Source organism: Leuresthes tenuis, unplaced genomic scaffold, assembly GCF_036924035.1.
Source record: "Leuresthes tenuis unplaced genomic scaffold, fLeuTen1.0.hap1 SCAF_104, whole genome shotgun sequence".
Classification (NCBI taxonomy): domain Eukaryota; kingdom Metazoa; phylum Chordata; class Actinopteri; order Atheriniformes; family Atherinopsidae; genus Leuresthes; species Leuresthes tenuis.
In genome coordinates, this window is record NW_027325458.1 from 39,586 (window position 1) to 52,783 (window position 13,198).

At 42.2% G+C, this 13,198-nt stretch overlaps 1 non-coding gene and 1 pseudogene across 1 annotated transcript; one reads left to right on the plus strand and one right to left on the minus strand.

Moving 5' to 3' along the window:
• Window positions 1-240: 240 nt before the first annotated feature.
• LOC140287021 (U2 spliceosomal RNA) lies at window positions 241-417 on the minus strand (annotated as a pseudogene).
• Window positions 418-5,390: 4,973 nt separating this feature from the next.
• LOC140287034 (U2 spliceosomal RNA) lies at window positions 5,391-5,581 on the plus strand. The gene has a single exon (XR_011911407.1). It is a non-coding gene; the product is annotated as a U2 spliceosomal RNA (small nuclear RNA).
• The last annotated feature ends 7,617 nt before the right edge of the window (window positions 5,582-13,198 follow it).

Sequence of the window (13,198 nt, forward strand, 5' to 3'; positions counted from 1 at the left end):
GGGGCATTCACACCTTTATTTTCACCGCATTTTATAAAAACACCACAGGAACACCGTATTGAGGCTTTGTTCTGACCGCTCATTCGGTGTCGCGTTTCTTTCAAGCATTTCTCCTGGTTAGCCCGCACTCGGCTCGCTCCCAGAGCCGTGTTAAAGTCTACTTCGCATTCACTCTCTTTTCTCAGCAGACTAAAAGAAACTTCCATCCTGCACCGCTGTTAGCTTTTTCACAAGAGCAGAGGAGAGCGCACCGTTCCCAGCGGCACTGCAGTACCGGGTCGATGCTTGGAGTGAACGGAGCAAGCTCCTTTTTCAACTCCTATTGATAAAAATCCATTTAATATGTAGTCCTTGCATAGACATATCACATATTAAACTGATAAGTACAGATGGATTATGTGCAATTAGTAAAGAGAGTAGAGGACGATCTCTCTCGTTGGAAGTCCTTACCTATATCACTTATGGGGAGAGTTACAACCATTAAAATGATGATACTACCAAAAGTTAACTATTTGTTCTCAATGATCCCCATAAAACCATCTGCTACTTGGTTTAAGTCACTAGATTCATGCATCTCCAAATTTCTGTGGAAAAACAAACCACCACGTATTAGTTTAAAAACCCTACAGAAGACCAAGGACAGTGGTGGATTAGATTTACCTCATTTTCAGCACTATTCCTTAGCCAATAGGTTACAATATATATCAAAATGGTTTAAACCTTGTTGTTGTCACAGTTCCCAGAGACGTTGTAATCGTTGAGGATTCTATATTCACCCCCTCATTAGAGGCACGTGTTGCAGATTGATGACACTGAATCTTCTTCTCTGTTCATTGCTGGCATCATTCCCAGCATCGTAAGTGTTCGTGGCATTGTTAGCCTCTTCTTCTGGATCTTGATATCGAGCATCCTTTTGTATTTCTGGTTTGTAAGTCCTCTCTCTTCGTTCACCGGAGTCTTCGTCTCTTTGTCCTTGAGTTTGGTGATTTTTTCTTCTTTTGATGCCTTGACACAGTGTGACAGGTGATACCACATGGGAGATCCTTTAACTTGGACTGCTGTCCCTGTGCTGCGAAATGGCTGTGCTGCTCAAATGGTCTCTCCTTCATCATATACACAGTTATTTATACATCACCTTCCACCATGAAGCGTTGTCCCTTTTTGTTTCTCTCTTTGTTCTTAAAATGCTGTTATAAATGTCTAAACCAATCCATTAAACTAGATCATTTTGGCAGTAAAGCGATCTACAATGTGCTTGGTCGCAAAGCTGCTCATCTGTGGTAAACAGCTCTTCAGAAAGGCATTCTTCAATTGATTTCACTCATTTTATGTAATAATTTTGTGATTTCCTACAAAACTACACTTCTTCTCCCATCTGTCTGAGTATTTAATATTGTCTGGGTCCCGTTAAAACATGTATTTTTCCCATCTAATTCCTTGTTTGCTTTAAAACAAGTATTCCCCATTTTCTATCCCTTCAGTAGCCAACCAGTTTGTATGGAGTACACTGGAGCAACTTGACTGATCAGTAAAACACTGCTTTTGTTGTCACCGCAAGGCTTCCCCCGTCGGTTGTTTCACTGAGACACTACTGAGTAACTACAACTCAACACAGTTTATACACATAACATTCATATACATACTAACAAACAAACAAACAATAATTTATCGCAATTTTCTCATCTCTGTTTGAACGTACACCCAGGTAAATATTCCTGTAGTCTTCTCATACCGACTATGGACCCATTCATTGTTTAACTTCACTGTTTTGCAAATCCTAATTGAATATTACACATTGACATTGAACTTTACTGGATAAGCAGGTCTTCATTGCATTCAGCAGCCTATATGTGAGCATTTATGTGTAAGCTGTTCTTCTTTGCATTTATCAGCAGCAAGCAATTCTTCACTGCACATGCATATGTAAATAGTAAAACAATTCCAATGTGTTAGCGAAACCTTCTATATCACAGTGGTTTCTAAGGTCTATTTTAAGTTCTTTGCCATCAGTGAGATGACATTGTTTACAAAGTGTGTCAAATTATCACTGAAGATCTTTTCAGGAATTTCAAATCTAGAAATGAGTTATTTTACGCGTGATTTTGCTACTGAGAGTGCATCTGCTTGTGCACATGGAAATATTTCAGACCATTTGGTAAAAACCTCTGTTGTCACTGAGCAGAATCGTTTCCCTTAACATTAATTTAGTTCAATGAAATCTACAAAATAATGAAATAATGAAATCCAAACAAATATGTTGAAAAAGATACACTGGCTTAGGGAATTATCTTCGTTTTGGTCTTAGATTGCCCTGTGGAATGTATTTTGCACATATTTGACCTGCTAGACAAAACTTTATTCATTTATTTATTCTAAAAAAATGTTTTTAATAATTAGTAAAACCATATGCTGTAAAAACCTGGTTCATTATTGCTTCCATCCCTCCTGTTGAGACATGACATGGTCCGTGGCTCAATACTGCAGCATATTTAAACAAATTCTTTGGCAGTATGGTTTTCCTTCCGGTCATTCATACGAGTCTATTGTAGATGGCAATTGAATAACATCTAATAATGCTAAAATATTTGTAGTTTATACATTTAGCTGTGGATGTCAACATACCTGTTTTCCCAATGCTGTGTTAACACATGTACAGTTGAGAAGGCATACTGACTGTCAGTGTAAACGTTAACAACCTTTTTGTTATTTAATTTACAAGCTTCAGTTAAAGCTACCAATTCGACTGCTTGAACAGAGTAATTTTTTGGTAGTGGTTGTTTTAAGAAAACTTCAGTTTCTGTTACTACTGCAAATCCTGTAGCATTTGTGCCATCAGGGTTTTTTTCCTTGATCTGTTGAATAAATATAGTTATTTCTGCATTTTCATAACGTATATCAGTTAAGTCTGGCCTGGGTAAAACACTGATGGTTATTTCTGGCTTTCCATCTGTGGGGTAGGTAGCAGTGTGGATGGATTAAGTGTAGCACATCTCTCGACAACAAGGTGTGGCTGTGAAAGAAGAACTGTTATGTAGGAGAGATGTCTGGTAAAGATATTTTGTTAAGTAACCATATCACAGCCACTGCATGAGGTACCTTAAGTGTTAATGGGTGAAATAACACCATTATTGTTGATGCCTGCACTGCCAATGGCTTCTGGCCATTGATTCAAAAGTACGATCTCGTCCCTTTTTCCCCCTTTCAGTGGACACTGGCCCCTAATTACCGCAATTCAGCAGGGGGTCTTTCATTAGGAGTACTGGACTCCCCCGTGCACGGTTTCAGCTCCGACCCTGGACAGCGGAAAAAACGTTGAGATCTGGTTTGAGGACCCAATTGTTGAGAAAAGTCTCTCAATGAGACTCAGAGTTGCTGGAGTCAGTTAATGCAAAGGTTTAATCTTGCAGCAAGTTCAAGAATGTGTGTGTGTATGGGTGTATGTGTGCGAACGTGTGTGAGTTTGTGTGTGTGAGAGTTTAAAGAACCTGTTATCCACAGGCAGGCCTTAACTAGTATGGCACGGGTCCAGCCTGTCTCATCTTTTTTGGAAGGTCCAGCGCTCGGCCGTAACCCTTCTTTCTGTTTGGACTCTCACATACATTCGGTTAATCATAGAAAAACGAGAACAAAACTTTTTAGCCCCTTAAATTCATAAAACAGACATGGTGCAGTTATTTCCATTCTAGAAAATAAGAGTAATCACCACCATTCCTATAAATTCTGGATATTCTAACAATCTGAATCTTTTTTAAATGTTCGATGAAGCCCTTTGCTGTTCTGTTTAGAGACTCAGCTGATCATAAACCAAGTTTTGCTCTTGAACCAAGCTTCTAAACTCTTCACCTTTTTCATTTCTCAGTTAGTATTCACTTTAAAACTGATTAAAAGAAAAATTAAATGAATGCCTATCAACAAATGTGGGATCTAAACTCTAGTGCTTCCTCTAAAATAATTTCCTTTCTCAATTCAGAAATGTGTGTGTGTAAGTCACAACACCCGTGACACCAAAACGGCTTTCTTTTCTCTCTTTTCTCTACACTCTGCACTGTGAGCACACACAACAAATCAGAAAGGCTTTTTTTCTCTCTTTTCTACATTATGGACTGTGGGGACACAAAACCGCTCTCTCTTTTTTTTTTTTTTGATTGTGTGCCAGGGCGTTGTCTCACGTATTAGATTATGCTTAAGATACGAATGAGTTTATCAGTCACATCAGAATCCATACATACTGATCCTCCCGTAATAAAATGGTCGGATCTTATCAAACACACTTTGTTTCTTGTGACAAGTCAGCGAAACAGCGTATACACGTCAAGACACTGAATCAAGTTTGCCACAAGAACTCATAAGTTTGGCAGTATTGCTCTGCCGTCAGCAATCATACACCCATTTTATTTTCATGAGACATGTGCAGGCACCTGTTCATCTACTGTTCTATCACTATGAATTAGTTTATCTATTATCAATAAGGATACTTCTACAACTACTATCAAAGTATGTCCGGACTTCTTATGTTGTCAGTTGCTATATATCAATAAGTGGGTTGCTACTGAAAAGCATTAAGCATGTCACACAGCCCAAACATATAACATTTCAGGACACACCACACAGTTAACAACCACAGTCAAGCGTGTCAAAGCCCAAACATGTAACATTCAACAGGACACTTACACAACACATTCAAATCAAACAGTCAGACAACATACAAGAACCTATACCCCAGCCGGCATTGCTCCCTGCCTATTTTCCTACAACTCACTATGTGTGCGCACACCTTTATTCACAAACTCTTCAACTTATACTCTTTTACCGAAGCTGCTACAGCTCGATTGGCCAAATACCCTTAGATCCTATTTCGGTGAATTTGACATCTGCCTTGCATGTAACAGATTAGCGGTTTAGCAGTTTTAATTTAGTTTGAGTGAAGGAATTCATTTTATAGCAAAATCCGAAATCGTGAAGAACTCATGGAAGTAAGCTTATTCTCGGATTCCTGAATCTTTAGATTTGCTCTTTGTTTTACTGCAAAGTACAACGTTGAGCAGCACTAATGAGTTGTTTCTATTTTTGGCAGGCTTTACCTTTGCGGATGAAGCCCTTTCTGTCTGTGCAAAAGAAATCTTGTTACTGTGCAGAGTGACTTCTCTGAGTAGAGTCGCCTTACTTGTTGCGACTGTGCCAATGTTCGAAGCTGGAGTGCAAAGTTGTTGCTTGAATGGTGCTCGCTGGAGCGTGCGGTAGTGTAAAGTTATACCATTTAAAAGGGCTGAAGAGTGCTCAGTGCAGCGGGTGGGCCGAGGTGCAAAGTGACACTATGGCCATAAAAAGAACACCGCTACAAGTGCGCATTGTGCCAGGAAGGGCCCTCGGACGTGAACCAGTGGACAGTTATCGCTTCTCGGCCTTTTGGCTAAGATCAAGTGTAGTATCTGTTCTTATTAGTTTAATGTCTGATGTGTCCTCTATGCGAGGACTACATATTAAATGGATTTGTATCAATAGGAGTTGAAAAAGGAGCTTGCTCCGTTCAATCCAAGCATCGACCCGGTACTGTAGTGCCCCTGGGAACGGTGCGCTCTCCTCTGCTCTTGTGAAAAAGCAAACAGCGGTGCAGGATGGAAGTTTCAGGGAGCCCAAGATGAAACTTTCTTTTAGTCTGCTGAGAAAAGAGAGTGAATGCGAAGTAGACTTTAACACGGTTCTGGGAGCGAGCCGAGTGCGGGCTAACCAGGAGAATTGCTTGAAAGAAACGCGACACCGAATGAGCGGTCAGAACAAAGCCTCAATACGGTGTTCCTGTGGTGTTTTTATAAAATGCGGTGAAAAAAAAGGTGTGAATGCCCCATAGAAAACTAAAAGGTGGAGCGGAAGTGTTGGGCTGCAAGAAGGTGTGAATGTCCGACTATATTTGGTGAAAAGCAGGTGAAGCAAGGTCTGAATGCCCAACCTTACATTATCAAAAGTGAGATCAGAGGTTTTTGGCTGCAAGAAGGCCATAGTTTGCCAAAAGTGGGTAAGGTGCGAATGACCGACTAAATATCAACAAAAGTGGGGGCGGAGGTCTTCGGATGCAAGTGGGTGTGAATATCCCACCATAGAAGTATGGTGGAGAGGAAGCTGTGAATGGCCGACCATAGTTTGCAAAAAGCGGGTGAGAAAAGGTGCGAATGTCCAACCATACATGATCAAAACAGGGAGCGGAGGTGTTTGGCTGCGACAAGGTGTGAATGTCCACCCATAATTAATGAAAAGCGGGCAACAAGTAGGTTCGAATGCCCAACCATACATCATCAAAAGCAGGAGTGGATGTGTTCGGCTACAAGAAGGTTTGAATGTCCGAGCATAGTTTGTAAAAAGCGGGTAAGAAAAGGTTCGAATGCCTGAACATACATCATCAAAAGCAGGACTGGATGTGTTCGGCTACAAGAAGGTTTGAATGTCCGACCATAGTTGGTAAAAAGTGGGTATGAAAAGGTTCGAATGCCCAAAATCGGCTGAAAAAAACTGTGTTCGGCTGCAAAAAGGTGTGAATGTTTGACTAAAGTTTGTAAGACAAGGTTCGAATGCCTGACAATGTATGATCAAAAGCGGGAGCGGAGGTATTCAGCTGCAAGAAGGTCTAAATGTCCATCATTAATTGCTAGAAAACATGAAAGAAAATTTTCGAAAATCAATCTGCATATGATCATAAGTGGGAGAGGAGGTGTTCAGCTGCAAGAAGGTGTGAATGTCCTACCATAATTGCTGAAAAATGTGTTAGAAACGGTAGGAATGCCGGACCATACATCATCAAAAGCTAGAGAGGTGGTGTTCGGCTGCAAGTAGGTGTGAATGTCTGACTAAAGTTCAAATATATTAACAAAAGCGGGAGGAGAGCTCTTCGGATGAGTGGTTGAGAATTTCCAACCGTAATCTATAAAATGCGGTGAAAAAAAAGGTGTGATAGAAACCTAAAAGGTGGAGCGGAAGTGTTCGGCTGCAAGAAGGTGTGAATGTCCGTCTATAGTTGGTGAAAAGCAGGAAAAGCAAGGTCTGAATGCCCAATCTTACATCATCAAAAGCGAGATCAGAGGTGTTTGGCTGCAAGAAAACGGGTTAGGTGTGAATGACCGACTAAATATCAACAAAAGTGGGGGCGGAGGTCTTCGGATGCAAGTGGGTGTGAATATCCCACCATACAAGTATGGTGGAGAGGAAGCTGTGAATGTCCGACCATGGTTTGTAAAACGCGGGTAAGACAAGGTGCGAATGTCCGACAATGTATGATCAAAAGAGGGAGCGGAGGTGTTCGGCTGCAAGGTCTGAATTTCCAACCATAATTTGTAAACACCGTTGAAGAAAAGCCTCGAAAGCCCGACTATACACCATCAAAAGCGGGAGCAGAGGTGTTCAGCTGCAAGAAGGTCTGAATGTCCACCAATAATTACTGAAAAATGGGTAAGAAAAGGTGTGAATGCCCAACTATACATCATCAAAAGCAGAAGTGGATGTGTTCGGCCACAAGAAGGTTTGAATGTCCGACCATAGTTTGTAAAAGGCGGGTAAGAAAAGGTTTGAATGCCCGAACATACACAATCAAAAGAGGGAGCGGAGGTGTTTCTTTGCAAGAAGGTGTGAATGTCCGAGCATAGTTTGTAAAAAGTGGGTAAGAAAAGGTTCGAATGCCCGAACATACACCATCAAAAGAGGGAGCAGAGGTGTTCCGCTGCAAGAAGGTGTGAATGTCCGAGCATAGTTTGTAAAAAGCGGGTAAGAAAAGGTTCGAATGCCCGAACATACACCATCAAAAGAGGGAGCGGAGGTGTTCCGCTGTAAGAAGGTGTGAATGTCCAACCATAGTTGGTAAAAAGCGGGTAAGAAAAGGTTAAAATAACCGACTCTACACAATCAATAGCGGGAGCGGAGTTGTTCGGCTAAAAGAAGGTGTGAAAGTCCGACCATGGTTTGTAAAAAGCGGGTAAGAAAAGGTTCGAATGCAAAAATATACACCATCAAAAGCGGAAGCCGAGGTGTTCGGCTGCAAGTAGGTCTGAATGTCCACCCATAATTAATGAAAAGCGGGCAACAAGTAGGTTCGAATGCCCAACCATACATCAACAAAAGCAGGAGTGGATGCGTTTGGCTACAAGAAGGTTTGAATGTCCGAGCATAGTTTGCAAAAAGCGGGTAAGAAAAGGTGCGAATGCCCGACAATGTATGATCAAAAGAGGGAGTGGAGGTTTTCGGCTACAAGAAGGTTTGAATGTCCAACCATAGTTTGTAAAAAGCGGGTAAGAAAAGGTGCGAATTCCCGAACATACACCATCAAAAGAGGGAGCGGAGGTGTTCCGCTGTAAGATGGTGCGAATGTCCGACCATAGTTGGTAAAAAGCGGGTAAGAAAAGGTTCGAATGCCCGAATATATACCATCATAAGCGGAAGCGGAGGTGTTCGGCTGCAAGAAGGTGTGAACGTCCGACCAAAGTTTGTAAAAAGCAGTTAAGAAAAGGTTCGAATATCCAACCAAACATAATCAAAAGTGGGAGCAGAGCTGTTCGACTGCAAGTAGGTGTGAATTTCCACCCATAATTCCTGAAAAATGGGTAAGAAAAGGTGCGAATGCCCAACCATACATCATCAAAAGAAGAAGTGGATGTGTTCTGCTACAAGAAGGTTTGAATGTCCGACCATAGTTTGTAAAAAGTGGGTAAGAAAAAGTTCGAATGCTCGAACATACACCATCAAAATTGGAAGCGGAGGTGTTCCGCTGTAAGACGGTGTGAATGTCCGACCATAATTGGTAAAAAGCGGGTAAGAAAAGGTTAAAATACCCGACTGTACACAATCAATAGCGGGAGCGGAGTTGTTCGGCTACAAGAAGGTGTGAAAGTCCGACCATGGTTTGTAAAACGCAGGTAAGACAAGGTGCGAATGCCCGACAATGTATGATCAAAAGAGGGAGCGGAGGTGTTCGGCTGCAAGGACTGAATTTCCAACCAATAATTACTGAAAAATGGGTAAGAAAAGGTGTGAATGCCCAACTATACATCATAAAAAGCAGAAGTGGATGTGTTCGGCTGCAAGAAGGTGTGAATGTCCGAGCATAGTTTGTAAAAAGTGGGTAAGAAAAGGTTCGAATGCCAAAATATACACCATCAAAAACGGAAGCCGAGGTGTTCGGCTGCAAGTAGGTGTGAATGTCAGATCATAATTTGCAAAAAGCTGATGAGAAAGGTGTGAATGACCGACAATAATTACTGAAAAATGTGTTAGAAAAGGTAAGAATGCCGGACTATTCATCATCAAAAGCAGAGAAGAGGTGTTCGGATGCAAGAAGCTGTGAATGTCCAGCCATAATTACTCAAAAACGGGTAAGAAAAGGTAGTATTGCCAGACCATAAATGATCAAAACAGGGAGCGGAGGTGTTCCGCTGTAAGAAGGTGTGAATGTCCGACCATAATTGGTAAAAAGCGGGTAAGAAAAGGTTAAAATACCCGACTGTACACAATCAATAGCGGGAGCGGAGTGGTTTGGCTACTAAAAGGTGTGAAAGTCCGACCATACATCCTCAAAAGCAGAACTGGATGTGTTCGGCTACAAGAAGGTTTGAATGTCTGACCATAGTTTGTAAAAAGCGGGTAAGAAAAGGTTCGAATGCCCAAACATACAACATCAAAAGAGGGAGCGGAGGTGTTCCGCCATAAGAAGGTGTGAATGTCCGACCGTAGTTGGTAAAAAGCGGGTAAGAAAAAGTTCGAATGGCCAACCATACATCATCAAAAGCAGGACTGGATGTGTTCGGCTACAAGGTTTGAATGTCCGAGCATAGTTTGTTAAAAGCGGGTAAGAAAAGGTTCGAATGCCCGAACATACACCATCAAAAGAGGGAGCGGAGGTGTTCCGCCATAAGAAGGTGTGAATGTCCGACCGTAGTTGGTAAAAAGCGGGTAAGAAAAGGTTAAAATGGCCGTCTGTACACAATCAATAGCGGGAAGGGATGTGTTCGGCTACAAGAAGGTGTGAAAGTCCGACCATGTTTTGTAAAAAGCGGTTAAGAAAAGGTGTCAATGCCCGACAATGTATGATCAAAAGAGGGAGCGGAGGTTTTCGGCTGCAAGAAGGTCTGAATGTCCAACCATAATTTGTAAAAACCGGGGAAGAAAAGGCTCGGAAGCCCGACTATACACCATCAAAAGCGGGAGCAGAGGTGTTCAGCTGCAAGAAGGTCTCAATGTCCATCAATAATTGCTAAAAAACATGAAAGAAAATTTTCGAATATCAAACCGCACATGATCATATGCGGGAGAGGAGGTGTTCAGCTGCAAGAAGGTGTGAATGTCCACCCATAATTCCTGAAAAATGGGTAAAAAAAGGTGCAAATGCCCAACCATACATCATCAAAAGCAGGTGTGAATGTCAGATCATAATTTGCAAAAACCTGATGAGAAATGGTGAGAATGCCCGACTATACACCATCAAATGCGGGAGCGGAGGTGTTCGGCTGTGAGTAGGTGTGAATGTCCGACCATACTTGCTGAAAAATATGACAAAGCAGTTTATGACATATGACATATGATATATAATAATAATAATATGACACCTCCGTTCCCTCTTTTGATCATACATTGTCCGGCATTCGCACCTTTTCTTACCGGCTTTTTACAAACCATGGTCGGACTTTCACACCTTTTAGTAGCCGAACAACTCCGCTCCCGCTATTGATTGTGTACAGTCCGGTTTTTTAACCTTTTCTTACCCGCTTTTTACCAACTATGGTCGGACATTCGCAGCATCTTACAGCGGAACACCTCCGCTCCCTCTTTTGATGGTGTATGTTCGGGCATTCGAACTTTTTCTTACCCGCTTTTTACAAACTATGGTCGGACATTCAAACCTTCTTGTAGCAGAACACATCCACTTCTTCTTTTGATGATGTATGGTTGGGCATTCGCACCTTTTCTTACCCATTTTTCAGGAATTATGGGTGGATATTCACACCTACTTGCAGTCGAACAGCTCTGCTCCCACTTTTGATTATGTTTGGTTGGATATTCGAACCTTTTCTTAACTGCTTTTTACAAACTTTGGTCGGACGTTCACACCTTCTTGCAGCCGAACACCTCCGCTTCCGCTTTTGATGGTATATATTCGGGCATTCGAACCTTTTCTTACCCACTTTTTACCAACTATGGTCGGACATTCACACCGTCTTTCAAGTGTAACACCTCCGCTCCCTCTTTTGATGGTGTATGTTCGGGCATTTGCACCTTTTCTTACCCGCTTTTTACAAACTATGGTCGTACATTCAAACCTTGTAGCCGAAAACCTCCACTCCCTCTTTTGATCATACTTTGTCGGGCATTCGCACCTTTTCTTACCCGCTTTTTACAAACTATGCTCGGACATTCAAACCTTCTTGTAGCCAAACACATCCACTCCTGCTTTTGTTGATGTATGGTTGGGCATTCGAACCTACTTGTTGCCCGCTTTTCATTAATTATGGGTGGACATTCACACCTTGTCACAGCCAAACACCTCCGCTCCCTGTTTTGATCATGTGTGGTTGGACATTCGCACCTTTTCTCACCCGCTTTTTGCAAACTATGGTCGGCCATTCACAGCTTCCTCTCCACCATACTTGTATGGTGGGATATTCACACCCACTTGCATCCGAAGATCTCCGCCCCCACTTTTGTTGATATTTAGTCGGTCATTCACACCTTACCCGTTTTCTTGCCGCCAAACACCTCTGATCTCGCTTTTGATGATGTAAGATTGGGCATTCAGACCTTGCTTTTCCTGCTTTTCACCAACTATAGATGGACATTCACACCTTCTTGCAGCCGAACACTTCCGCTCCACCTTTTAGGTTTCTATCACACCTTTTTTTTCACCGCATTTTATAGATTATGGTTGGAAATTCTCAACCACTCATCCGATGACCTCTCCTCCCGCTTTTGTTAATATATTTGAACTTTAGTCAGACATTCACACCTACTTGTAGCCGAACACCACCTCTCTAGCTTTTGATGAGGTATGGTCCGGGATTCTTACCGTTTCTAACACATTTTTCAGCAATTATGGTAGGATATTCACACCTTCTTGCAGCTGAACACCTCCTCTCCCACTTATGATCATGTGCGGATTGATTTTCGAAAATTTTCTTTCATGTTTTCTAGCAATTAATTATGGACATTTAGACCTTCTTGCAGCTGAACACCTCCGCTCCCGCTTTTGATCATACATTGTCAGGCATTCGCACCTTGTCTTACCCGCTTTTTACAAACTTTAGTCGAACATTCACACCTTTTTGCAGCCGAACACAGTTTTTTGCAGCCGAATTTGGGCATTCGCACCTTTTCATACCCACTTTTTACCAACTATGGTCGGACATTCACACCGTCTTACAGCGGAACACCTCCGCTCCCTCTTTTGATGGTGTATGTTCGGGCATTCGAACCTTTTCTTACCCGCTTTTTACAAACTATGCTCGGACATTCAAACATTCTTGTAGCCAAACACATCCACTCCTGCTTTTGATGATGTATGGTATGGCATTCGAACCTACTTGTTGCCCGCTTTTCATTAATTATGGGTGGACATTCACACCTTGTCGCAGCCAAACACCCTGTTTCGATCATGTATGGTTGGACATTCGCACCTTTTCTCACCCGCTTTTTGCAAACTATGGTCGGCCATTCACAGCTTCCTCTCCACCATACTTGTATGGTGGGATATTCACACCCACTTGCATCCGAAGACCTCCGCCCCCACTTTTGTTGATATTTAGTCGGTCATTCGCACCTTACCCGCTTTTGGCAAACTATGGCCTTCTTGCAGCCAAAAACCTCTGATCTCGCTTTTGATGATGTAAGGTTGGGCATTCAGACCTTGCTTCACCTGCTTTTCACCAAATATAGTCGGACATTCACACCTTCTTGCAGCCGAACACTTCCGCTCCACCTTTTAGTTTTCTATGGGGCATTCCCACCTTTATTTTCACAGCATTTTATAAAAACACCACAGGAACACCGTATTGAGGCTTTGTTCTGACCGCTCATTCGGTGTCGCGTTTCTTTCAAGCATTTCTCCTGGTTAGCCCGCACTCGGCTCGCTCCCAGAGCCGTGTTAAAGTCTACTTCGCATTCACTCTCTTTTCTCAGCAGACTAAAAGAAACTTCCATCCTGCACCGCTGTTAGCTTTTTCACAAGAGCAGA